At 48.8% G+C, this 27,131-nt stretch overlaps 1 protein-coding gene across 1 annotated transcript in view; it reads left to right on the top strand.

Moving 5' to 3' along the window:
• Positions 1 to 581: 581 nt before the first annotated feature.
• Positions 582 to 27,131, top strand: part of SERPINE2 (serpin family E member 2) — a 57,332-nt gene continuing 30,782 nt past the window's right edge. The window contains exon 1 of the mRNA XM_068691421.1: positions 582 to 751. The gene's annotated coding sequence lies outside the window, so the exon portion shown is untranslated. The remainder of the gene's footprint in view (positions 752 to 27,131) is intronic.

Here is a 27,131-nt window from a genome sequence, read left to right as displayed (position 1 = left end):
GATCTCTGGTCCTCCCTCTAGAGAGCAAATGTATTGTTCACCTCTTTTGGACAGTGCCTACATCACTGATGGGCACTCCGTAAATATAGCCAAGTCCATCCCGGCAGACTTCATATCTTTTTTTACGTGGTTTTCTGTGCCAGACAGTAACGTTTTTCTCCTAACCTAACAAAATCATTCAACATCATGCAGGTTTATTCTCTTAGTGGTCATACACGTTGTGCATTCAAACAACCACCCCCGCTCTGCGGGGTGTACGGAGCAGCAGGTGAGGTGCTGTCATCTGAGGTTCCCGTTAGGGAGCTGCTGCACTCGCTCCGTCTGACATCTTCAGACCTATGCCTGCATTTTTCCCCCCTGACTAGGGCTGACTCACTGACTGCAGCCTCCCCGAAGCAGCCTGCTTACGGATGACCCTCACTGCCCCCTCTTTCCCCTGGCAGGGTGAGCGGTGGGCAGGTCCCTGAGCCCGGTGAGGGGCGGTGAGCTCCCGGGGAGCTCTGTGCCATGCTCAGCAGTAAAGAGCTGCTGCCAGCACAGTGCTGGAGATGTTTTGCTGTTTCGGTCAGTCTCATGGTGGCCGTGGAGCCAGCCCGTAGCTGTGCTTTGCTTTCTGTGTGCTTTCTTTCGCAAGCTCTGAACGTAGAAACTTGCAGAAACAGCTGGAGCTGCTGGGTGAGAAGAAAAACGTATCAGGAACTGATTTGAATGGGAGTAACAAAAAGTTGCTGACCGGGAGGTCAGGGCTAAGGTACGTCATGTTTAACTAGTCTGTTTACCTTCTGTACTACTTTCAGGATGTTTCTTCGTATATATATTTTTTTAAGTGGAAAATCTGGGGGTGGTTCTTTCCTTTCTCCTTGTAATCTCTGGGTTTAGTTAAGCCCACAAAAATGCTGGGAGAAATTGCTTAATCCCGCTGAAGTCTGTCATCATTTTCCAGCTCTAGCTCGATACAAATTTTTGTTTGATTTTTGAGGAAGCCGTCATTTGAAATGTTTTTTAGGCCACGAAAGAAGATGGTAAGCTGTACATGCTACAGAAGTCTTTTTAGTAAATAACATATTGCAAAAGCAGTGTTCTGTACCTCCACTTTTCAGGGAAGGTAGAGGCAGAGTCCTAAAGCGCGCGGCGGAGCGGGCTCAGTGAGCTGCCCTGGCTGCCCTGGGGGGGCTCTCTCTCACCGTGTATTGCCAGCAGCTCATGCTTTCTGCAGTGCTACCCTTTGAGACTTCAAAGATCTCACTCCTGATGCAAAACTGAACTTCCAGTCTTCGTGGCGTTGCTGCAGCATGCTCCAAAGGAGGTATTTATTACGTTGTTTCTGGTAACTTTGTCTGAAATCACCTTGCTTTGAAAATACACATTGTGCTCTGGGTGACTGCCCGTGCACTTGGTGGGGCAGGGCTTGTAGTGGAACAGGATAGATTGATAGGTGTCCACAGGCCCTGACTTTCCTGAAAAGTTACTGGGGAGAGAGAACCCTTTTGTGGCCAAAATATCCCGGACTCAGCATCCATCCTTGATCTCTGGAATCCATCTACGTAGTTGTCAAATGCTGAGGTTTGTTTCCAGCTCACAAGTTTCCTAACCTGCTGTTGTTTAAGCAGCCTCTTAACTAGATCTTTCTTACAATGATAGCGTATTAGAAGGGCCATCTGTACTACCTGAATAAGCACCATGCTTATTCTTCCATCCTTCCCTTTGCTTTCCATCCTTCCAAAAGATCTGCTTGCAAATGTGGCAGGTGTTTCTGCATAAGTCACCACTTAGAGAAATGAGAACTTCTATAGCACTTTTGCTTTCATTTCAGGCTCATAGCTGACACTGAACTCTCTATTTCACAGCCTGAAACCACCCCGTATCGCGTGGCTGATCTGAATATACAGAAATCAGTATTTTTTGCTAACAAATTCTAGCACAAATTCTGAAAACGTGTATGTTTCATGTCCCAGATGTGATCATGAACCTTCCTTGCTTACAGCAAAGTACCCATGTGCCTGTGTATCTGAGAAAAAGCAGGGAAATGCTAAAGCTTGACTTTAGTCAAGCCTTAGCAGTAAGGCAACATGGTACAGTTCATCAGGCTGGGAAGGTTGGTATTGGTGGCAGAAGCTGCACAGAAAAGTTGCTTAAGTAGAGCTTGTTGGGAGTTCACCCTCACTATTTCCTCAGACAAAGCTGTGATTTCACTAAAAAAATAGTATTTCTTTAAAAAGAAAAAAAAATCAAATCTTGACTTGGAGGAGAGAGGAAATTCTATTCTCCATCAAGGAAATCAGAACGAGGCGTTTCCTCTGGGAAATGTCGATGAAATGCTGATACTTGTCTGCTGTTACAGCAGTGGCCTGGTGCCAGCGCTCTGGCTAAAGGCAGTGGCTCAGCATTACCCTGTGGTCGCAGCCTGCTGTGGGGCAGGTACTGGGCTTAGGGCTCGTCACACGTGCAGTGAGAGGCAGGACGCTGCCGAGCTCATCTGAGCAGGTTCCTGTCGGTGAATCCCCAGGAGAAATACTTGAGCCAGGAATACTCTGAACTCTCATGCTTCAAGCAATGTTGTGATAACGTGACCTTTTGCGTTTCGGTTTAGAACAAAGCCAGATGGAGCTTCGCATGGGAGAAAAGAGTGATTCCTGAACTGTCACCCGTGGCCCACCTTAAGGTCTGGTGAGGCCAGCTTGATTGAATCGATGCGTGGGGACCCTAGAGACATTCAAAGGTCGAACCAAAACATTTTGTGAGGACTGTGATAGAAATGGCTGGGGCAGATTGTTTCTCTGTCATCAGCTCTGCCTTAAAGACAGCACTGCTGTTTTAAATGAAGAGTGAGTAATGCCTTCGAAGGGTATAGCAGGTCAGCACATTGGCTGAGGACCACAGCAACAGCTCCAGCTTCGCCCTGTGTGGTGAGTTTCCACCTTACAGAGCACAACAGCAACAAGCTGTGTTTAACCAGCACCTCTGTGCACCCCACAAAAGCGGTCTCTGCTGGCTGCAGCCCCGAGTCGAGGCTGGAAGCATCATCGTGGTGCTGCATGGCCAGGAGAAAGGGGCAGGTGGGAGCCTCGTGGTGGAAGTGCAGGACACACGGCTTTGCTGACTTGCTTGGAAGCCATCCCAGCTCGTTCTCCATGTCACAGGTCTGCTGTGGGGCGGTAGGTAAAGACGGAGCTTTTCTGTCCAGCGCTGGGAGTGCGAGCTGACTCGTCATCCTTTTCCTTTCCTCCTTCTTGGCTGTGTTTCTGCTGGCTGGGGGTGCTGCGAGGATTCTCTCACGGCGTGCAGTGCTGAGGTATTCCAGACTGACTGCGGAGGATGTTCCCCGTGGCTCAGCGGAGCTGTATAACAGGATGAAGTGGGATTATTTTGCCTTAGCAGGAATCGCACACCTGGGTCATAACAGATAAAGCAGCCTTGGTCCAGTGGGCACACAGAAGGCTCCAAGCATCGCCCCACTCCAGCCCCACTTGGAGGCTTGAATAGACACCAAGTGCTGAGTTCAAATACCCATAGGCATGGCAAATAAAAGAGGTTTCTGTACGGAGGATTAACACAAAGCTGAAGCCCTACTGGTTTCTTTTGAAACTTCCTTAGGAAGAGTAGTCTCAGCCAGCTCTTAAAGCTCATTGCACTCAGAACATCTTATAAAATTATGTGGTAGATGAGGAACATATGTCCCTTTTGCCTGTTTCATTTTGCCCTACTTTAGCTCTTTTCTTTCACAAAGCCTGTCTTTTGCAGTAAGTCTTAGCCTGATGTAAGGGATCCTTCTCCAATCTACGTTGTTTCCACCCTAGCTAAGTGTGGAGAAAATATTGCTCAACATGGCCTTAAAAAAGTGAGCATAAGAAAAGACTCATCTGGATCATTTGTGATAAATTGCCTTTTCCTTTTTTCTTTGTTAATTAACTGGGTTAAAGTAATCCCAACTCGTACTGCGAAATCAGCTGCGAAAAAAAAGCAGCCAGCATTAAATGTGATAGCTGGAAAATGCACGCTGTGAGGCTGACAGTGGTGATGGCAAAAGCCAGGCAGATGCCCACACCGACTTAGTTTTGCTGTCTGGGGGGGAGAGCACGATCCTCGGCTGGGCTGGGCTCTGTTATGGGAGGTATCACGTGAAGGTGGAGCAGCTCCGTGCTGCAGAGAGACAGGGCAGGGCAGCCTTGCCTGACCTCTGCCTGGGCTACAAGCAAGCTCGAGCTCTGGAAACTCCCAGGTGTGTGAAGCTGAGAAGCGTGAAGCTCATCCCAGAGCTGTGCTCACTGCGGGCCATATGAGCCAGCGCTGTCCCCAGCAGAGACACCGCGGGCACGAGGACAAGCAAGGCCCACGCTGTCTGGACACGAAGGACATCGTCCACCTGCCCGTTTCTTCCAGGTGCAGAAAGCTCGTGTTTGGAGAAAGCCCCCTCTACCAGGTCCATTTGTGGTTTCCTCATCAGGAGGGACCTTTGGCACAGCCACCTGGCGTGGGCTCGTTAACTCCATCTGCCACCCGGGGTAAGGCTGTTCATGGGGTTTCGTTGTGGTGCTGCAGGGCTGGCTTTTGGCTTCTTGCTCTGCCGTAAGCATTAGCTCCCCCGCTCCTTCCCGGCCACATTCATCCCCACCAGCGGGAAACCCCAGATGCTGTGTGGTGAAAGGTGCTTTTGGGGACCCTGGTGTCCGCAGCTGAGAAAAACCACTTAGAGAACGACTGCACTGAGTCATCTGCCCCGGGAGCAGCCTGTGTCGGCTCCTGGAAATAATCACAGCTCTCAATTTCCCAGGGCAATCCCTCCAAGCAGCTCATCTGCCCTGAGAGGAAGCACTTGCTGTATGTTTAGGCAGATGAATTGCTTCTGTTCCTAACCGGGGGATGCAGCGGGGCCGGGGGGTGCCCAGGCGGTGTCCCCCAGGCTGGCAGCACGGGGGAGCCCGGGGTCTGGGTGCTGTCACAGGGACAGAGACGAGCCTGCCGTTGTGGGTGGGTGCTGCAGCGTGGCGAGGTGCTCAGTACATCTGTCCCTGAGCATCCGTCCCCATCCTCGAGGTGAGAGCAGCCGGCTCCCGAGGGGGCTCACCCAGCACCGCGCTCCTGCACAAGGAGCTCCAACAAGGCTCAGAGAGACACCGAGGGCTTCAGCAGGAAGGAAGCAAAGGGGGAAATACAAAGGCTTTCAGAGCAGATGAAAAATCCTACTGAGGTGCAGCAGGCAGCGAAGGCCGTGCTTACACGCTGAATAGGAGGAAGGAGGAATCATTTCCTCGGGCCTCCTTTTGTGCCTGTTGGATAATGGGTGCCTTTCTACATCTATAGGCTCGTTTAAGCCTGAGCACCTGGAAAGCTCTCGGCTGCATGTAGGCCAAAGAAAACATGTTTTTGCTGTTAAAATAACTCTTCTTTTATCCCGCCAGCCTCTGCATTTCTTGCAGACCCTGCTCATGTTCGGAAAAGTAAATTTGGTCGCTTTTCTCTCTTCTCCTCACGTGCAACCGTTTAGTTGGTTATAGAAAGCTTCTGGAGCACACCAGAGCTCAGCAGGGAGACGTGTCCTGTCCTGGGGCTGCGAGCTGAAATCTCACTCAGCCTTTCATGGATCACAGCACCCTCTGGGGCGGGAGCACCCCGGGGTGGCCCCTGCACGGGGCTGCAGGTGGCACCGCCAGGGCTGGCTGCTGGCATCGCTCGGAGCCGCTGCTGGGCTGCAGCAGCCACGTCCCCAAGCTGGCAGGGAGCAGGAGGGCGAGCTGCAGAGGGAGCCGCTCGGTGACGAGGTGGCAGCAACGAGGCCTGAAGCCACTGCCAGCAACACACAGGCAGAAATGTACTTTTCGCTAGGAACCAAAATAAGGGCGGCACCCAGAGTGGCTCTTTCCTCTTTTTTTCCAGTATTACTTCACAGAGCACTTGCAGAAGACGTCCCCTTCCATGGGATTTGTGCTTGGCTGACGAATTTGTGACGTCTTCGCACAAGGGCTCATTGAAAGATGTCCCCAATCCAAGGTGCCACCAGTTCCTGGGAAGGCGTCCCGTCCGTGCTGCTCTCTGTGAACCCATCCCCAGGACACCACGGCATGAGGTGGGTGGGGACAGATGGGTGCTGGAGGCTGCAGGGCCTCGAGACATCCTACACACATCACCCACGAGGTGCTGGCAACGGAGCCGGGCTCCTCGGGCAGAGTCCGCACCCCAGCGAGCGCGTTGGCCTCTTGTGCAAGATGAATCATTGCCCTCGCTTTTGGCATTATTTTTATTATTATTTTTTTAATATCCCATGTAGTGAACTGGTGAATCAGCAGTCAAATAAGGAAATAATGACATGGTGAATTAACCCTTTCAAACTCAGGTGCATGAAATTAGATGTACAGAGCAGCGACTTGATTTCCACGGGCTTTGTAACAAATGTCAGCCCCAATTCTGGCCTTTCTGCAAGCACCCAGCTCCAAGAGAGCTGGGGTGAGGCAGGCTGTGCCTTCCAGCCCTCAGCTCCTCGCCTGCATCAATGGTAGAGGAGAAGAGAGGTGTTAAGGAGGGATCCGGCCTCCAAAAGGACCTCTCCATGTCCCGTAGTCCCGTGCCCCTGATGGGAATACTTGCCAGGCTTGTCAGGGGTACGGGGATTGGCAGCTCATCCTTGCTACCCGAGCTGTTGGCTTAGTGAGTTGTATGGGCTTGCTCATTTTCCTTAGGCTCGGGAAAGCTGCATGGAGGGATCCCACTGCCAGGCTGAGCAGCTTTTCTTTCGTGATTGCTGTTTTCTCCTGCAATACACGAGCAGCCCCGTCCCGCTGTAACTAGAGGGGATCTGTGCTTTTCCTGCCTAGCTGCTGGAAAGCAAAACGTGCACGGCACCGCATCCCCATGGGACTGGGGACAGCCGTGGTGGCTGTCGGAGCCATCACGAAGGGAAGCCTGGGTGAGACCCGCTGGGCTCTCATCCTGCACGGCCCCGCTGGCACCTCCTGCCCGCAGCTGCAGAGCTGTTGCCGTGCTGGCCATGGCTCGTGTTCCCCGAGGTGCCTCGTGCTGCCAAGCAGCAACCCAGAGATTCGGTTCCTTTCCCCATACGGGGAACCTTGATAATTATTATTTTTAAAGTGATTAATGGAGCTGTTCCTGTGTTTACTGCTACAAGGTCAAACCATTTGTTTGCATGGGGTATGCTAATGTAATCTCTTCTTTCTCAGCTAGCCTCCTTCTTAGAGGTTTCTTTGGGAAAGTGTTGCAGACACACTTGTGTATGACATATTTATGCATACAGTGACTGATCTGCATTCAGCCCTGTGCTGTAGTAACAACTGATAGGTTGTAATGTTTGTAAATGTTGCTCTGAGGCTTAAATTTAAGAGACAGGCCTAGGAAATAGATCTTATTGCAGCACACTGTAACCAAATAGTTCCCAATAAAGAGAAATAAAGAGAACCAATTTTATATCTGGCCATTAACGTTCTCCCAGATGTTGTGTACCATATGCCAGCATTTTTCAGCTCTAAAGCAAGCTGCATTTGTAGCATCTACAAACCCACTGATTTCTTCCCCTCCTTTCCCACTGCCCGTGCTTTTGGCAGGCAGTGGCAGACAGCAGCAACTGCTGACAGTGCTCGTGGGGAGCACGGCACAGCCAGGCAGAGGGGCTGCAGGTATCGACCCCTACGTTACTGCCACGTGCCTGCTACTTCAGCCGTACATTCAGATTCCCTAGAACTCCAGTTTTTATTGGGGAAAAAAAATGCATTTACTGAAATATTGAAACGTCTTATCTGGTTTTGTTTTCAGGCTGAATCTCAGTGGTTCACACAGATGAGATTTATTGGAGGCCTGGACGCCCAGTTCTGTGTGCGTTATTTCCATTGGCTTGAGAGCAGGTTGAAAACTGGAGACCTGGACATTTGCATAGTCCAAGAAATGAACTAGCGTTGGATTATTTTTTTCCCCCTCTGAGTTATGCTGACAGCAGCCATAACATTAAGGCTGAAAAGTTTATTTACTATGTAAAGACCATATTTTCCCTTCTTATCCCAGCTTTTCTTGGCTTGCATTGCTTGGCAGTATCCACTTAACCACTAACACCCAGAGGCGTGGTATTAAGCTGGGATGAAAAATGAACATGCAGAAGAATATTGGAGATTTAAGTGGGTATGGTTCTAAGAAAACCAGTGGAAAATATGTTTACTCCAAGCATCTGTAGCACCTAATTGGAGCAATGATATTTTCTGTAGCACCTAATTGAAGCAGTGATATTTTCTGTAAGAACATAGGGAATGCTTTTCTGCTTTCTCTTTGGATTAGAGTTTTGCTTTGAATCGATATGACATAATCCACAGAATTGTTTTTTTGTTTTTTACAGCTGCATTGGAAACTTTCTGCCAATAGACAGGGATGTGTTAATCAGGGTGAAAAAGCTTACATTCATTCAAGCTTTGCTAGTTTCTTGATTCTTTGTTAGGAACTGTTGCTTCCTCCTAATTTACTGAAATCTCGTTCGCAGTAAACACTATTATTTTTGAGCTATTAATGTTGCTATAAATTTGAATGGCTAGAAGAATGTGTCAGGATGTGATTAAAAGGGAGCTGATCTGCATCTGTAGGTGAAATCATCGCCGACACTAAATGTGACAGCAAGCGAAGCGCGTATTTATGTGCCCATAAAGGATGATCTAGTGCTACTCGGTCTGCTGTGTTGGCATCACCAAGGGGATTTCTGTGAAACTAACTGAGAAGAACATACAGGATCCTGTGTCACCTCTGGGGCGTCCGCAAGTGTTGCCGGTTGGTAGTTGGATTGCTGGGATCACTTCTCTTGGGCATCTCTGTTCTGAAGGCCGAGTCACCCCCACTGTCCCCTTCAGAGGGGGCGTGAGCTGACGTGCACGTGCTGCGGTTTTAATTAAATGCTCCATCATCCCCAGGCGTTTCAGCTGGCAGCTCCTTCGCCCCTCTCCCTCCCTGGCCAAGGAGGCAACACAACTCGGGGGCGCAGCCCAAACAGTGGGACCTTTTGGGGGCTGTGCTCACCATACTGCTGCGGCTCTGCCGGCTCGTGCTGGTTTGTGCTGCCAGACCTTCTTGCCAAAGTTTGGGAAAATGTGTTTCCACACCTCGGTGGGGAACCCGGCCCTCCATTTCCCTGCCTTTTGTCACATGTGCTGAGACAGGAGCTGCTTCAGAAGTGACCTTTTCATTTTTCTCCAAAACGCAGATTTACATTTCTCACAGGCCTTTGAGGATGCAAATCGGATGAGATACATTTTAAAGATCATCTGCTCGGCATCACAGCCCTGGTCGGTGCCATCTGGAGGAGAGGAGCAGCCCGGGGCTGGGCGGGGTGGGGAGCAGCGCTGGGGCTGCACGCTCTGGTGGGGATGAGCTGCAGGGGAGGGGGATTTAATGGGCACCGTGGCCACATCCATCACAACAGTCGGATAGTGCCACCAGAAAAAAAGCTAGATTTTATCGTTTAATCAGCCATGTCGCTTTACAGATGTAGTTTGGAGATGAGCAATGGGCAGAAGCTGCTGGTGCCAGTGGCTGAGAGGAGCAGGCACTTCATTCTGCAGAGCAGTGACCTGAGCCCGGCTGAAAGCAGCAGGGCCGTGCTCAGGCTGCACAAGCAGGGCAGCACTGGCTCTAACGAGAGGCAGCATCGTGAGCATGGTGGAACCAGCACTGCCAGCACCATTGCGCCAAGCAGTGCCCGGCTTTCGCAAGCCTCTGCAAAACAAGAGAAACCTAATACCCACCTCATTACCAGCATGAGTTCCCAAACTTCTCAGTGAAGAGAAGACAGAAAACTCCCATCCCTCCCTGGACAAGGCTTTGCTGCTCTTCTGCTGTCTGGCTGTGAGTGTGAGAGGTACACGCCGCCCGAGGATGGCTCCCCATGCCAAGGAGGTGTCTTCACACCACACCTGAGGGACCTGCTGAGGCTGCCAGATCCCCACCGGGCTGTTCTGGAGCATGGGGTGGGGGCAGCTGGTGGCCAGATGAGAGGGGGTCTGCAGGTAGCCAGTGCCTGCAGGTATTTCTAAAACTGGTCTGGAAAATGTGTTGTTACAAAAATGTATTCTTGCAAATACCTTCAGCCTGCACTGCAGCCTCTGGGTGAGGCCACGAAAGAAGCCTGCAACGTGAGGCATAAAATGCAAAATATTTATTCAAAAAATCAAAGCATTACAAGTCTGTCTCTTTTCCAGAAAGTGTAAATACATAGCAGTTCAGAGCTGTGCTGAAATGCACGGAGCGAGGTGCTGGGAGAGCTATTTAAAAAAAAACAAACAGAAAACCAACACTTTGTTACCCGTTTATTTGCTCTTTTAATGTGAAGAAGGCTTCAGCAGGCTCCAGAGAGCCCTTGCCTGCTCCCCACAATAGTGTCGGGGGCGAGCACCTGCACAGGGAGAAATATCAGCTCTGCAGTGGAGGGCGGCCAGGCTCTGGGGCTTTTCTTCTGCGTGCTCAGCCAAGACGAGGCGTGCACACTCCTTCCAGATGACATTAATGCGGGTCTGCTGGCATCGCTTCTCCAAGTATGTGACAGGGCTCGCCATCCATTTGAGCAAGTCTTAATTTTGATTGAAATTTGCTTCTGAAACATCCAACAAAGCCAGCAAAGACAAAAGCAGGTCAGTGAAGCAGAGTTGAAGGCACTTAAACCAAAAAAAAAAATAAAAAAAATGCCCAGGGTTCTCTTTAATTTGCAGTTTATCTGCAATTTAAAAGAGTAAACACAGCCATGCTGAAGAGGCATAAACACAGCTTGGAGAGACATCAAAATCTGGGTCATGGCTTCAGCTCTGCCTGGGGATCTCGTTAGGTGCAGGAGGGAGCATCGGTGCTGCTCCTGGTGCCCGGCATGGAGCGAAACCCGGCAGGCTCAGCACAGCGCTCAGCAGCTCCTCTGCGGACCCATAACCGGGTAACGTGAGCTAGCGCTGTGCTGAAATTGCTAAATAACAACCGAGTCAGTAAACAGGAAGGAAATCTTGTTGCGTGTTTTTTTTTTGCCTGGAAGCTTAGCACTGCAAGCAGGACCAGGAGGCAGCCTCCCTGCAGCCTCCTGCCTTTCAGGTGTGCGCTGGGGAGCACTGAGCTGTCACGGTCCTTAGCTAACCCCACGTCTCTGCGGGGAGGCCAGCACTGATCCACGGTCATCTGGTTCGGAATGTGGGAATCTGTTCTGTATTTAAGGCCCAGTCTGGCCTTCCAAGCAAAACACATGAAGAGAGAAGATTTAAACAGGAAGGGTTTGGTATTTCTCTCTCCCTCTCATAAATTTCTGTAGGTCTTGTTGCTGCTCATTACTGGAGATGCCAGCACAAGAGCTTTTCTCCCTAGCAAACCAGCTTCTCGTGTTCCCTGTCCTTCAGCCCCAGCCTCTTGCTCTGTTATATTTAGCTTTAAAGCCCTAGCTGAGTGCTGGTGACACGAGTCACCCGAGGGCCACACGGCAGGGCTCGGGCTGTCCCCGCAGAGCAGGTGGAGGGTGGGATGAAGCAGCAGGCACCACTTTCTGCTGCGTCCCCTGGATGTGACTTTTTGGATGCCGAGTGGCCACCAGTGTGGCTTGCTGTTTGCCTGGGACAGTCAGCTCGGGGGACGTGGCCAGCCGCCCTTTGGCAGGGGCTCTCTGGGAAGAGGCCCTCTTCCTCGCGGTGCATACCTACTGCACCCACTGCTTCCCACCAGATGCTCGGGCCTTACGAGATGCAAAACTGCATGCATGGGTGTCAGGGCCTCTCTGCAGCTCGTTTCTAAATTGCACAGCAGCTCTGTCTTTCACCCGGGTGCCAAAGAGGTCTCTGCCCCGAGCAGCCAGAGCAGAACGCCCCGGCCTGTGCTCCCTGATGCTCCGTGCTGCAGCACCTCTGCTAAGGGGTGTGTGGGGCTGGGGGCTCGGTGCTGGCAGTGCGTTGGGTCTGCTGAGTGAGACAGGGAAATGGGTTTTCTCAAAATCTGCATTTAATTGATTGTAAGTGGGGTTTGTTTGTTTCTTTGCTTGTTTTGGCCATGTGTTTTGGGGCTTTTGATTTGTTTTGCCATGCAAGAAGAACTAAGTCACACTTTTTCTTTCTTTCTTTCTTTCTTTCTTTCTTTCTTTCTTTCTTTCTTTCTTTCTTTCTTTCTTTCTTTCTTTCTTTCTTTCTTTCTTTCTTTCTTTCTTTCTTTCTTTCTTTCTTTCTTTCTTTCTTTCTTCCGATTTCTATTTTCTCCATTTAAAATAGTCCCTAGATCAATTAAGACTTTGGCCATTGTATAGCTTTCTACGGTGCCACGTGGCTACAGGCTCCGGGGCTCTGGTCATTGAAAAAATCCTCCTGCCTAAGGGAATTTTCTGAAAGGATGGGTTTGCTGTAAGGTATCTTAGTCGTGCTCATGCAGGCATATTGTTTCTACAGAAGAGATTTCTTGGCAACTGTGGGCTGCTGGGCTTATATTTCAGCATCAGGGGAAGAGGCTGTAAAGAGCAAGAGCTCTTGAGAAAGTCCCCCTTGGGTTCCTGATACAACAAAACTACCATTCGACCTCAAGCCAAGTATGTCTCCAGTATGAGACCCTCTCTGTTTTGTGATTGGAGGCATGCACACTTCTGCAGAAATGCAGAGCGGGGCTGCTGTATGACGCCCCGTAGCTCCGTGGGTCTGGAGGAACTGGTTTGCTGCTCACAGCCAAAAAAGTGGTTCTTCAAAGCAGTGCCCGTCGCATCTTCCTTTGCAGTGGGCTCTTTAGTTTTGTGGTTATGACCTTGCAGTTTATTCCTGTGGCAACGACTGTGTTGTTGCAATAATCACATAATCACTTCGCTGCTATTAGAAGAGGTTTATCTGCGAGTATCATTTCAGAAACAATGGTCTGGGTCCAGATCTTCAAAGACGCATCCACAAACACCAAGCTGCACTGATGTCAGGGAAGCAAAACGAATGCCCCCAGCTGAAATAGCAAGCAAGCAAAATTAAAGCTGCTGTGGGTTTCTTGGGCATTGAGTCAGCAGGCAGCGAGCTGCGCATGAGGCCGTTTCTCCTCTCGCCTGCCGCAGCGGGACGGAGCTACGGGGAGCCCAGGCTGTGGCCAGCACAGACACTCTCATCGGTGCTTCCCTCTGTCTCTGCTTTTGCTTCCTCGAGGACTTCCATTGCTCACGGGCTGTTTTCCTTCCCTCTGCTAGGTGATGTACCAACTGTTTGTGCACTCCAGGCTGGCTCCTGACGCCCGTCCCTTCTGCGTGTGCAGAGCGAGGGCGCTCCCCGCAGCGCAGCGGGTCAGCGGGCTGCCAGGCCGCAGGCTGGGCCCAGGGGGAAGGCGAGGGGATCAGGATGTGTCCCAGCTCCTCCAGTTACTCACTGGTTTTGAACATGTCTGTGTTGGGTCTGGGATGAGCACCGAATGCAGTCAGTGGGAGGCTAAAGGAGAAACAGCTTCCCTTGGTTCAAACTCCTGCACGGCCATAGGCCATGCCTCCTTGTTCTGTCTGCTGTGGGTTCTGCTTGCTTTAAGCTTTTCTAGAACATAGTCAAGGTTTTTTGTTTTCAGGTGTACACGCACATGCCTGCTGAATTAAATAAATGAGCAGCCTGCCCACGTGAGGCCGTCCTACCGAGGATGTGTAGGACACCACACCTAGTCTTTAATGCTGTGCCTTGGTTTGGGTGATAGTCTGTTGTAATGTGTTGATTGACTCTATTTTAAGGGAATGCAAACAGAAGTCAGGCTGCTGATGGAATAAAACAGGGAAAGAAAAATACGGTGCATGTGCTTTCCTGAAGATCGTATTTTCTCCTGGTAAATAGAAGTAAGGAAGCCAGCACTTAGAGAACACAGCAGGTTATCAGGAAGGTTGGTTTGGCTGGCATAGAAATCGATTTTCAGATTATGTGATTTTCCATTAACTATTGACTGCATAATCAGTTGGAGAAGTTAGACTCCTTTGAGGAAGGTAAGAGTCATGCAAGCTGTTTGATCCAACGCGAGCACTTCATCCTCCCCTGAAGCAGCTGGGTGAGTGAACATCACGTCTGTGTGTGATGTGGGTTCCGAGTTAGCATTATAAAACAAGCCTCTTCACCTGCTGCTTCACCTCGTTACATTTCCATAGGCCAAATTGGATCAAGCACCAGCGGAAAAATCCCCACACCCAAGAGCGCAAGCATGGGCTCGCCTCGGCCCCGTGCTCCGTACCCAGTGGGTGCTGAGAGGCCCCTTCCTGGCCCCTGGCTGCTCCTAGCACCCAACGCACAGCTCAGAAGCCCTGGGTCTGCTCTCTTCGTGCCGGTGATGCTCGCCTGTGTAGGTACGTGGACTTGGCAAATGATATTTGTGGCTGTATAGAGATGTTTTGCAATCTGGTCATTCGTGCGTGGTCTTGATTAGCATGTAGTTACCAAGAGTTGGCGCCGGTGTTATTTTTGGCAAGGTTGGGTAGGCAGAATTTGATTTTTGCTTTTTTTCTAAATGTCCTGCTCTGCCTCTTTTGTGATGCTGCAGTCTTTCCATGGCTACTGGACTCACCACATGACTTGTGCTCCTTGTTGCCATGTGTGTTTATTTTTTGCTTCACATTCGGATTATTATCCACATTGATATTGATGCTCAAAATAATTCTTGTGCCATTTCTAGGAAGCCATGCAAACTGAGCCACTTTCCATTTAATATTAACTGAAATTCCCTGCAATGTTATCATCTGCATGGCAACCAGCAGCCCATCTGCACCTAATGGCAGTGCTACAGTGAGGGAGCTGTGCTTGGTAAATACGCACAGTGAAAGCCCTCATCAGATCTGATCTTGGGCATGGTGGGAAAAGCCACTCTTTCCCTAAAAGCAGCAGCAGGTCCCATCACATTTCAGCTGTGAATAATGGACAGCAGTGATTCACCCTGCAGTCAGTCTCATAAAAGTCCACTCCTTATCCTGTAAGACGAACAGGAGTGATATTTTTATAGACAAGCATTGTTGTTGGTAAGCCCTTTCTGGGTCAGCTTATACCAACACGTGTAACCCCTCCCGGCGGGCTCCCAGCTTCACCCAGCCGGGCAGATCTACCAGGCAGCTCAAAGGTAGGCGCTGGAGCGGGGCGTTAGAGGGGACGTGCTGGAGCAGGCTCATCTTCAGAGCTGGGTACAAAACTGCACATAAACCATGTATCTAAACTTAGGAGTCCTGAGCCCTACTATTTAAGGGAAAAAGAAGAGTATCAAGTGCTTGCCAGGGAGGAAGAAACATCCAAGTGCTAGTCCGAGAAAGGATCTTCACATCTGCTGGTCTTCTGCCCAGGGGTGATACCAACGCAGGTTCCCTATTTGGGGTTATGCCTTCCCTCAAGTTAATGGTACTCTTCTGCTTACAAAAATCCATACGGTATTTATTTTGCTATATATTAAGTATTCCTCTTCTGTTTTTTCTACATACGTGGCTGCTTCAGCTGCTTTATGCGTTAATGCAGTACTTTCCATTAAGCAGTCCCATGCAGTACATCAAAAATAAACACTCTTATAACAACACGCATAAGATTAAACTATTAAACTTGCTCAAAGTATACAGTTCATAAATTAAAAGTGTTTTTGCTCATACTTTAGTATTGATTTCTGAGTTTATAAAAATAAAAGAACTTGCCCTTAGGAAACAAAAATCATGGTTCTTTAAGCTTTTCTTTGTCAGGATGCCAAAAAGACAACTTAACATGGAAACATCATCATTTGTTCATGTCAAATGTAGTTTATTCAATTAGATGTTTTATAACTCCACTGAGTTAAACGAAGAAGGTTAATATTTTTTATTGTTTTATTTTTTCATGCTGTGTCTGTAATACACACAAAGATAACTTAGCCTAGCAAAATATACAGTGTAATTTGGTAATGTGTTTATTGGATTCCACTAAAAGACTCTTGAGAAATTATTCAAGATTTTTGCTCTTCAACTAAAATCATTTCTTTTTCTTTTCTTTCATCTCTCTCTTTTTTTTTTTTTCCTGCATAATAATCTTGCAAGTTTTTTGTTTTCTGGAAATGTTTTAAAGAAGAGACAGACTGTTAGTTGTTATTTTTTTTGTGTGTATTTTATTTTGTTCCCCCCCACCCCCACTGTCAGGAAGGAAAGGCCTTCTGGAGATGAATGTCCTTAGTTACTCATGTTTTTGAAAATTTAATTGTGTCCATGGTTCTGAAACATATCTGACATCTTGCAGTATGATAAATGCCTAAGCTTCCAGTAACTCACATTTTAAAATTGTCTTATGGAGGCTTCAGATCAGTTACGGTTTTATGGGTGTGGTTTTGTGGTAGCTTAAACGAGCAAAAAAAATATTCATTTTTCTTGTGGAATTCAGTTTTCTGCCAGGCTGGACTCCGGAGCTCCAAGCAGCCTGGATAAAGCTACGGACATGTGAGTTTTACTGACCTGGGACAGTGGTGCCATGCCCTGTGCAGCAGCCTTGCCACAGACTTAATGATTAGGGAGAAGCAAGGCCATTCAGCCAGCTTTGGGCTGGGAACCACTTCTGTGGTTCATGGTTACTTCCTAAAAGTTCCCGTAAGCACTTCAGGAGTTGCTGTGCAAATCTACGGGAGGTGACGCTTCTCAAAGGGGCCGACATCCTCCCTGGCAAAATTGCAGAAGTTCTCCAAAGGTGAAAGTTGAAAACTGCCACCCCCTTCCTCTTGTGTAACTTATCAGCTCATCCTACTAGGCAGCAGAAGTTGCAGTCACCAGAGTTAGCCTTTTTTTTTTTTTTTTTTGGTCTGCTATCGTGTTTGAACTCACTGAGCACAGTAGATCACTTTTCACCTCTCCATGGCCAGATGCAGCTGCTGTGCTGTACAGAGACAGACCCCAAGCCTACAGCCTTCCTTGCCTACTGCATCCCTGAGTGCATGGACGGAGCATTGGAAGGGTCCTTCATGGTAGGAGCAGCTCTGGGCCCCCCTGGCTGGCTGGGAGCTAGCAGGGCTGATGTGCAGAGAGCCCTCCATCCAGTCTATGGGCCATGCTGAGAGAGCAGAAGTGCTGGAGATCACTGTGTGTTGTGGTGCACAGTTTGTGGGGTGGCCTCTGGGAGGGACACTGCAAGGCCTGATGACTAAGAGTGGCCTGGAAGCTAACCCCAGTGTAACCAAGGATGTGGTTTCGTGAAAGGCTTGGTCCAAAAGCAAGCTGCTTCCAACACAGGTGGTGTCTCCACATCTCACCTACCTGTTTCTGCCCTTTTCTTTGTCATCTCGTGGTCCCATTGAGCCAAACACTGAGTTGGGTCACACTGATCCAGTACAAAGCAACATGTTTTGCACAATATGGGTTAGGTTTGGATCAGGCCATAACTGTGTATGCGGCAATCTGCCCTAAGAGCACCTGGCTGGCAGTGGGATAGAAATGTTAGGGTTTTTTTTTGGTAGCCTTCAGTTAGAGTGGGTCGAGTAAAAGGAAAACAGACTACAGGGAAGTCAAGGCTTTGAATGACCTGGAGGCTGAACTGGTTTCAGCAGCTCAGGAGGCTGAAAAACACAAAACTGTTGTAAACTCCTCATAGCTACTTCAGGCAGGAACCACAAAAAATCTGTGGCTTGTACCAAGCCCTGGTGAGCAGCACCGCGGGCAGAGGGGCCTTTCTTTGGCAATGGCACTCGGAGGAACTACAGCCAGGCAAAGGTGGCTTGGTGGGGATAGCTGATATATTTATACAGGCCAATGATCTGGAGCCAAGGAAGGTGCTCTGGTGGTGGTAGGCATCTCCTTCCAGTCTTGTCAAATGATGTGGTTGCAGAGCTCTAACAAAAGGTGCTGTGAGACTGCTGAGAGGAGAGGTGGCTCAGGGAGGTTTGGGGAGGAGCAGGTGGGAGATGAAAGTGAGGGATATGGAGGGAAGTGGAGAGGATGCTGTTCTTGGAGTGTGAAGAACATTTGGCAGCTGTGGGAAGGATGGAGAAGACTTTTAGGTTTTATCTGTAATGCAAAAAAAGTCTCAGAGAAATCAGGACATAAAACTGAAGATAAAGGCAGGAAAAATATGGGAGATCTTTTCACAGCTCCTGTGTCTCTGTCCCACTCTTTCCATCCTCTCTGTGCCCAGTGTTGGTGTGTTACTGCTTTATGCGCTCACCTGCAGCACTGCTGTGAATCCTGCCAGCCCTCCTGGCATGGCTCACCTCGTGGGTGCTGGCAGGGCTGCTTTCTGACGTGCACAAGTGAGGGCTTTGCTGGGATGGGTGTCCACCGTGCAGTGGTCCCGGAGGCCCTTGCAATTCCAGGAGGAGCATCCTGCCTAGCCTCCTGTGCTGTGCAGCCAGGTCAGCCTGCTCTGCTCCATCCCAGGGAGAGGCTGCAGCACCCGGCTGCCTCACAGAGGGATGGTGAGAGGGTGAGCGATGGGTGCTCAGCACGAGCCTTGGCAGATTTGCACAGGTACTGAGCACCTCTGGAGTGCAGACCCTGCCAACTCGGCAGTCAAAGCCATTATCACGTAAAGTAAATATGTGAAAGTAAATCATTTTAGGCGGCCTGCTTTACACAGCAACACTCTGCCTGTACTGTTGCTGAAGTCTTGAATGAGTTCCTCCTACTGTAAATTCTGAGCTTTTTCATTAGTATTTTTAATTCAGCACAGTGCTAGAAATGTCATCCTACTTCCCGCTGTCATAAAAAATGCCCAAGGCCGTGATCGAATGATCTTATGGAAAGACACATACTTTGTTTCTTTTGTGTGTCTGCTAGTTTCTTCTAGCCTGCATGCCCTTTCTATTTTCATCCAGCCTCCTCCTCCTCCTCTCCTCCCCTCGCGGTACATGTCTGCAGAGCCATTCCCTGCTTCACAAGCAGTTCATGCTAAAAAAACAGCCTTACCCTGTGCCTGGGCAGGTCAGCCTCAAGCACTCCTAAATCACAGCTTCCGCCAATGTTTGTCGTGGCTAACAATGAGATTTTTTATGCTGAAGATAATGGTGTATTTTGCACCACGAGATAAGCCTTAGATGTAAAATCATTATTTAATAGCACCATCAAAGAATATCGCTACAGAAGGGAACTTCAAAGTTTCCCAGAATAATCAGGTTTCTGGTATGTGTGCTTTTTTTTTTTTTTCTTTTTTCTTCCTGACTCCATTATAATCAGTAATAAAAGTGCAGTTATTTAGAAATCATTGAAACCATTACTATATTAGGCTCCAAAGAGGGGAATTAAGCGTTTGCCCAGAAGCCAGACGTGCAGCCAGCCGCAGGACCGCGGGACTAACGAGAAGGAGCAGTTTGACTCGCAGCAGCCCGTGGTGCTTTGGAAACCCGCTGCTGACCCCTCCAAAGGTTTTATTTTGGGGAGGAGGAGGAGGAAGGCTCATTGCCCCGTTCCCTATAGGATTTGCCTTATGTTTGTATCCCTAGACACGCGGGGGCCCGGCAGGGCAGCCCTGCAGCGTTTTGGTGTGCTGTGCTGAGGGCAGCCCCCTGCCCAGCCCCTCGCACACGGGGTGGTGCCGTGAGGAGATGTCCTTCGTGGCGCTCCCCCCAGCCTCGCCTGAGCTCCTTGCTGAAGCCTCTGAGGACGGGCGGTGGAACAAGGCCCCAGTTGATTAGGGAGCCGAGTGGCTTGGCAGAAGAATGGAGCCCTTCAGTTTAACTTCAGGCTCGTTTCCGTTTTCTCAGCCCTTCCCATGGCTTGCGGAGAAACCCCTCGCCGGTTTTTAACCCGTTGCTCTGCCGGGCTGAGCTCTGGGAGGCGCGGGCCCTCTTGGCCGGCAGCGCCTCAGCAGCGGCGGCCCAGCCCCAGGAGCTGGCCTGGCTGTGACGGGCAGACAGCAGAAGCTGGGGGAAAGCTCAGGGCTGGCAGCTGAATCACGAGTCCTCCAGGAGGGCTCTGCAAACACCAGGTGACAAGGCTGTGGGGTCCCTGTCATGCCCTGAGCCCACACGCAGCTTGCTGGCCCCGTCTGTGTGATGGACACCAGGGTGGCTTGTTCCCTGCTGCGCGCACCACGTTTGTGTTTGGCGTTCATTTGCTGAGCTCTACTGCTCCAACACAGGTGCAGTCCTCGCCACAGAACAGCCAGGATTTGACAAGGGCTGTGAAGGTTTTTTCAGCCTGAAGGAGCAGTGCTGTTTCCTCCTGACGCAGCAGGCGCGGTGCTAGCACGCGGGTGTGTTGGAAGGAAGAGCAGCGCTTCCAGCCGGGCAGGGCAACAGTCAAGGTCTTGTTGGACCTGGCTCCTTGTCCCAGAGCTGCCGCTGGTAATGCTTGATGGCCCCTAGTGAATCATTTTACCTCTTCGTGGCTCCTTTTAGCTTTGTGAAACAGAAATAAAGGTGGTGACCCTTGGCAGAGTTGATCCAGTGTCTGCCAAGAGCAGAGGGCAGGGGAGGATATGCCAGTGGTGGTTTTATGGCATGCACAAGCAGGACAACGGGCAGAACTGGAACAAAACCAGCCCCCAGTGTAGAGGAAAAAGGATGAAGCTGAGACTAGAAAAGAATATTTTATAGCAGTGACAGGAGGCAGGAAGGATAGTTTAGGTGAGAGCTTATCCTGTTGACTCTAAGTAACCAGTGCTGCTGCTCCCTATGACGAGATACAGGGGAACTTGGTGTCCTTGTCTGATGTCCCCACCCAAGCAGATTTCTTGACAATAATGCGTAGGACCTCCTGCACAGGATCCCCCTCCTTTGGAGACGATCCAGCTCTCCAAATAACTGCTGTTGTAAAGCCTGGCTCCTCCGGACTCGTCCCCTAGTCAAGAGGTGGGGGTGGCACCTCCAGCTGGGTGTAAGGGTCTGCAGCCAGTGGGCACCATGCTGGGCAGGATGAGTTGGGATGGGTAAGGGTGGCAGAGGTTGGGTGTTCAGAGGTGTTGTACAGATTTTGTTCTTCAGGATAGTTGCGTCTCATCTGACGTGACAGGAGAGACAGAATTTGTCCTTATCTTCAGCTCACCAGTGGTGGGCCTTGTGACACCACCAATGAAGGAAGGTGAGATGAATTGCTTTCTTGGCTCAGTCAAGATGCACTTTTTTCCATTTTCCTCACCACAGCGAAGCCAGAAATAAGTTAGTTGAAATGAAACCTGTCATTTAGCTACTTAGAAGCGGGGAAAAAGTGCTCAGAGCACAAGGTGGCTATTGCTGTCGCCCTCCTCGCCACCAGTGTAAAGGTTGCAATATTTGCCCGCAGCATGGGGAGGTGGCCCCAATTCCCTCCTCTGCCTCACATGGGTCTGCTGCTGGCAGTGCCATCACCCTAAGGCTTTGCTCTGGTCCCCCCACACTAGCTGCTGAGTGGGGAGCCAGAGGGACAGGGAGAGTCCATCCTAAATAGTAGCCCAGGAAGGGCAAACTGAACTCAAGAGAGTGAGAAATGGAGGAGACGATTTTGGCTGAGCAGCACTAGGACCTAGGGAGCTACTCAGAGAAGAGCTTGAGGAAATTATTTTTCATAGGACACAGAATTTTAACGCATGCAAAATAGTTACAGCTTTTATGGGTACAATACCTGGGAGAGAAGGCAAGGGACTGCTCACAGATTTTGGTAACATATGGAGAGTTAAGAATGAAGGTTTCCTGAATTACTAAAACAAACATGATACTCAGTGAGCTGTGTATGATTGATCTAAAAATAGTTCTGAAATTCACAAGTAGTTCTGAACTTGCAGATTTTGACAAGTTGCATAAGGCATTTTCAGAAGGCAAAAGAATAAGGCAGCATAACTGAATTGGAGGACTGCTGGTGTCCCAAGGTACCCAGTGTTCTCTATGTACTTGCAGATTGCATGAAAAGCTTAATGGATAGAAGGAGAATATACCTCTTAGTAATAAATAAAACAAACATTTGTTCCGATATAAGGTCCAATTTCAGAAATACTTTTAAGTACTATTATAACATTGCATATAATATCAAATACAGAGCTCTATTTTCCTTCTTAAATTCAACATTCTCTAAAAGTTTGTGATCTGGGTGGTGAAAAAGCATTGTCCAAAGAATATGATTGACAGCTATTGGGGTGCAAGCACTGGTAGATAGGAGTGTCCCACCTCCAAGCAGTGACAGAACCTGCCACAGGGATTCCTGCCTATGGGATGTGGGATGTGCAAAACAGCAGGAATGCGGAGTTGCAAAGAATATCCATCTGTGTATAGGAGGAGCAAAGATGCTGTCAGTTTAACCTTAAAACCAATACAGGCAATTGTCATAATTTTTAATTGAAGCAAGACTCTTGTGTACTTTAGCACTAGGGCTTGTTTTGTAGCCAGCACAGAGAACAGAAGTGGGAAATTAATACAGCTCCAGCCATGCTAAAGGATGGAAGAAGAGGGCCAGGGTTTCACCATGTAGCTCTCCACCAGAAGGACAGAAGGCTTTTGATTGGTTCAGGAGCAGTTAAAAAATAAAAAAAATAATAAAAATTATCCTGAATGCAGTAAGGTATCTGGGAGGAAATAAAACTAACAATGAAAGCACATACAGCTCTCATTATAAGGGCAGATTTTTGTGGCCCAGCACTAAGGAACAGGGTTTGGGCCACAGAAAGCCCTGCAATAACATGGATGATGAATATAATAACGTCTTGTACCTAGAAAGCAGAGTAGAGCACAACAGTGAATGGCTGGAAAGTGTAGTATTCTGCCTCAGATTTGTGGTATTTCGGGTGCAGAACTGACTAGCAAGCACATTATGTGTGTGCTGGAAGAGGGGGGGAAGTGCTGGGACAGAAACCTGAGCTTTCAGAGAAATCATGCTCACTGACATTAAAAGAACCTCAGCTCACAGATTTGTAGGAGAAGGACTCAAGTGCCAGATTTATAATTAAAATAGCCACGATCAAGCCATGAATAGCAAAGCAGCACAGCAAAGGCTTTTAAGAAATGGCAACATATTGAGGGAAATCTATATGGAATATGTTGGCTCCAACTGCAATATTGAGGCAGCTGTTGAATTGCAGCCTGAAAAAGCGTAAAATATTGAGAACTAGTAACACAAGCTCTGGTTCTGATATACTTGTGTGACAAGCAGAAGTGAAACTCGTTAGGCAGCTGAAAATGTCACAGAACTAATTACTTCATTTTGCTAGCTACCTTCTGTTACATGCACATCAAAAATCCTCAGCAAGTTGGGAAATAGTCAACTTTTAAGGAACAACTCTTTTAAGGCTCTGTTGAATCTGGGCACCTCCTTACCCCAAACCTCTGCAGTACTGAAATGCCAGTATGCCAGTATACCCATTTTACAGACAGAGAAGTAAAGGAAAACAAATTTGAGAGGTAGAGCAAAGCAAAAAACTGACCTCCGAGAGGTTGTTGGCAGGTTAGGGACTGAACCCAACTCCCCAAATAGCTAACTAAAACTTTAGCTATGGGATTTTTTTTTCTCTTGTTGAATTGTCATTGTTAATAAACCAGAAGATTTTTTTTTTCATCTTTGACAGATTTAAGAACTGTAATATGCCACCTCCTTGTTCTCTCATGTGTTCATATGGAAAATGCGTGGCATATTTGGTTGAAAGCCATATGTGCCTCACTTCCTCATCTGCTCATTTTATGTTGCAACTTATCTTTCATCCCACCTCTGCATTGTCTTTTGCACGGGTATCTCTAATCTTACGCAGCATTTAGCAAACTGAGATACCAGTGTCACAAGTGGTGACCGCAGTAGAAGTGCTCCTAATAGTCTGCAGGAGTGCCTCTATGGAAAGCTTGAACAGCCCCAGGAGCAGAGCAGTAGGTGTTTGAGATTATTTTCAAGAACCTTTGCTAAGTACTCACCAGGAATAGGGAGACAGCTGTTAACACTCCACAAATACCAAGTGAAGGTCTGAATGCCAATCCAGAAAAGGAGTTGAAAATATAGTAGATGATTTATCAAGAGTGTGCTGGAGAAGTGTGAATAGAGATGTTGCTGTCATGATGTATCTTACAGTGCCCAGTGTTGGAATGACTACTTAAAGATTTAAGTTAGATGTAGCAAAATGTGTTAAAATGCCACATTAAATGGATACCAAATGGGCAAAGAGCCTGAGGACAATGGGATTTGTTTTATTTTGTTGGGAAAGTTCTGACAGTGATTATTACAGAGCTGAGAGGACAGCGGGGTTTTATCATGGTCGTCCCACTTGCCATCAGTGGCAGTTCTCCCTCTCCCCAGCTCCATCCCAGAAGCAGGGGCTGGGGAGAGGCTGGGGAAGGAGCACTGAGTGTTGCCCTGTAGCATGGTGCCAGGGGCTGAAGGATGAGCATCTGATGCATTTGTTTCCCCCACTTCACCAGGGCTGGTTGCAGGGGCAGCCAGGAGGTACCCAGTCACACCAGGAGGTGATTTAACCCAGGAGTAGGCATTGGTAATGATGTGTGAAAGGATACTTGGCAAGAGAGTTGCACACAAGAAGAAAGGCTTTAACCTGAGGTGTGATCACACCTGAGGTGCGTTAACCCCAGGCACGGATTACCAAGCACAGCGTGTTTAGGAAAGACGAATGCAAAATTGAAGGAGCTGCCATAACTGCTTGCGTGACATGTGAGCTCAGTTTCGTCTATGTTACTTGGAAGTGGCTCTTAGCCTCTGCTGCTCTATTATCTGCACTGTTTTGACAACAACTTAATAAAAGTGGGAGCCAGCTGTTCGGAGAGCTCAGTGCGCCAGGCTGGGCAGCCAGTCCAAACCCAGTCTGGGGTCTCGCTGGCTATGGGCATGCACAGATGCCAGCTTGGTGCATGCAGTTGCAGTGTTAGTGCCAAGCAACATGGTGTGCACAATTTGTTCAGGCACATATGCAAAGAGATAACTTGAAAATCTAGTCCTGAAACGGTTCTAGTTATTACCAGAGATGTAATTCACCTTGGATCTGTTTAACAGCAGTCTTTCAGAATGAGTCAGAACCAGTGATCACAAAAAGAGCCCCGCATCCCGTTCGTTGTGAAGGGAGAGCATGAACACTAAACTCCGATTCTCTGCTTTGATCCTCAGGTAACTATTTATTCTTGTGAAAGCTGGGCTCTAACTGCTGATGAAGTGGAATTCAGTCCTTCTGCATCACCGTGTTGGTGTGAGGGAACTGCTTCTGAAAGGTGGGGGAGATCTGTTGTTGCTGGCTGCCTGACACTGATCCTCCACATGTGCTAGAGACCGGGGCCAGACTTGCAGTGCTTGAAAGACTCAGGCTTAGTATGTCTTTGTTTTGACTCTGAAAGGAAATCTTATCCGGTAGAAAGTTCTCCACTCTTGATGACAGTGAACACGCAGTAAATGATGTAATATTAGATTGCTCAACACTTGACATGAAAAACGCTTATAAAAATTGGGTACGTGAAGATTTATTGCGATAAGCTGTGGCAAGCTACCAGGAGCTCTGCCTGGGAGAGAAATAACCATCCTCAGAAAGCAGCGCCCAGGACACCTCTGAGGGCTGTGCTGGCCAGCAGTGATTGTAAGAAATGGCTTCTCTGGAAGCTCGGGGACTTGGAAATGCTCTTAGAAGAAATGGATGGATATGAGAGGCTGGCGCTTTGAGCTGTCTCAAAGCTACTTTGAGCCTAAATCCTGGCTTTTTCTTACAAGTTACTAAAACCAATGTTTTGATATATGCCATTTATTCAACACAAGTGACTGCACAGTCTGGCTGAATACCAACCCCAGGGAGGAGGCGTTAAGGCGCTGGGCGAGGTCACCACCTTTGGACTAGCGTATCAATCAAGTGAGAAGTTCTTAAGAGCAGCTGAAGTCGCTTTATGCAGCTCAATACTATCAGGATTGCCCTCCTGATAACAGGCAGACTGCCAGAAAAAGCTCCCTCTGATACTGTAGGGCAGGAGACCTGATAACATAAAGCCAATACGAATGCATATGCCTCATGTTGCTTCATGTGCCTTTTGCCCCTTCCATCACGGTGCATAATTAGAAGAATTCTTGGTGAGGGCACTTAACTGCAGTCATTTTTAAGCTGGGTGGACATTTTACATGGTCTTCTGTGACTCCTGAGCTGCACGACGCACAGAATTAATTATATGGGTTGATAATGGTGTCCTGGCATTGTGGCTAGAGGGAGATACATTCACATTTTGGTATAGAAATCCAGCTTTTATTGGCAACTGTCCAAGAATTTGTAGTTAGAAACCCTAATCCATGTATTTATGATCTTTAGGCAGCTAACTCCAGAGATCTGCTGAAACCAGGCAGTGTTTCTGTGGTGGTCCATTCTCCTACAGCATGGACAGATTTCCTGAGTGCTGCAGGAAAGGCAGGCATAGGGCTGCAGCATCAATGTTTTTGAAGCCTTGTCCAGCCCATCAGGCAGAGCAAGCCAGGGCCAGGGTGCGCTGCTGCTGGCATGCTGGATTTCTAACTTGAAAGCTTATCCACTGGGCTCATGTGGCGTGGCTGGGGAGCAAACAGCAAAACCCTCACTGACAGACATGGGCAGAGGAATGCCAGGACTAGAGCAAAACAAAAGCTGGAAATATAAAATGGACCATCTCATCCCAGTTAAAAACAAACAAACAAAACCTTTAATGTGGCATGGGGAAATTTGTGCAGCCCTGAGCACAGATCAGGCTTGGGAAGCGATGTCCCCTTTTGCAGGGGCTGACGTGACACTGGGAGGCAGGGCTGGCTGTCTGGCACAAGAAAAGCAAAAGCCATATTTTTTGTTTTCCCTCTGGGATGAGGTGACGTGAGACAGCCTCTGGTTCCCCGTGCCCTGTCTCAGTTAAGGGGTCACTTTTCTTTCTGGTCTGTTGGGCTGTGTGTGTTTAAGCCAAAAAGGTGCTGACCCAAGGAAGACCCTAAGACTTCGGTGCAGAGCTGAGGTTTTCTTAGGCTAGCCCATAAGCCCGCCAGCTTACATGTGGTTGCAAAATGCAGACAGTGGACACAGCCTGGAGATAGACAAATACCCAAAGCACTGTTATGATAGCAGTGGAAACGGCAGTCACTGTCTGCACGATGTGGATCGCTGTGGCAGCATCCTCTGGTCTGGGAGGGGCAGGCGTGGTGCTCAGGCCTGACCTAGGAAGTAAGCGTGCTCTGATGGGCACTGTTGGGGGGGTCTCATGGCCTAGCCTCCCAGCTCCTGGCACTCGTGGAAGGTTCCTGGCTGGGCACAGCCTGAACATCATCCCTACTTCTCCTAACGGTGCTCAGGCTGACAGACGGACCCATCTGACCAAGCCAGGCCTCGACCTTGCGCCATCGCTCA

Source organism: Anas acuta, chromosome 9, assembly GCF_963932015.1.
Source record: "Anas acuta chromosome 9, bAnaAcu1.1, whole genome shotgun sequence".
NCBI lineage: Eukaryota > Metazoa > Chordata > Aves > Anseriformes > Anatidae > Anas > Anas acuta.
The sequence above is the reverse complement of the archived record's forward strand: the minus strand, read 5'-3'. Positions and strand labels throughout refer to the sequence as shown.